General features: G+C 46.9%; 1 non-coding gene across 1 annotated transcript; it reads right to left on the reverse strand.

Moving 5' to 3' along the window:
* Positions 1-177: 177 nt before the first annotated feature.
* On the reverse strand, positions 178-249 carry trnaw-cca (transfer RNA tryptophan (anticodon CCA)). The gene has a single exon. It is a non-coding gene; the product is annotated as a tRNA-Trp (tRNA).
* Between the last annotated feature and the right edge of the window lie 118 nt (positions 250-367).

Consider the following 367-nt stretch of genomic DNA (forward strand, 5'->3'; position numbering starts at 1 on the left):
CTTAATGTGATATGAACATGCAACCTTCAGCTCGGGAGTCAGCCCCACAGGGTATCTTCGGGGCTTTCCAAAGGTCCAGTAAACCGAGCCCTTCATTTTGATGAACTTCTTCTGCAAAGGAGACAAGTCCATTGTATATACTATGAGGTTCCTTATGTACTCAGAGAGCAGAAGAAGTGACCCTGACGTGATTTGAACACGCAACCTTCTGATCTGGAGTCAGACGCGCTACCGTTGCGCCACAGAGTCTGCTTTCACTAGCCAACTGCTCAACAGATAAGGTGATGAGCCAAACTCCGGTCGGTGTTAAATGGAGGTTTTTCTACACATTGAAAAGCAGCCTAGTTGACCTTGATGTGATAGGAAC

The sequence above is a fragment of the Seriola lalandi genome, unplaced genomic scaffold (genome assembly GCF_002814215.2).
Source record: "Seriola lalandi dorsalis isolate HSWRI2012SDOR001 ecotype SW California unplaced genomic scaffold, Sedor1 jcf7180002024584, whole genome shotgun sequence".
Lineage (NCBI taxonomy): Eukaryota > Metazoa > Chordata > Actinopteri > Carangiformes > Carangidae > Seriola > Seriola lalandi.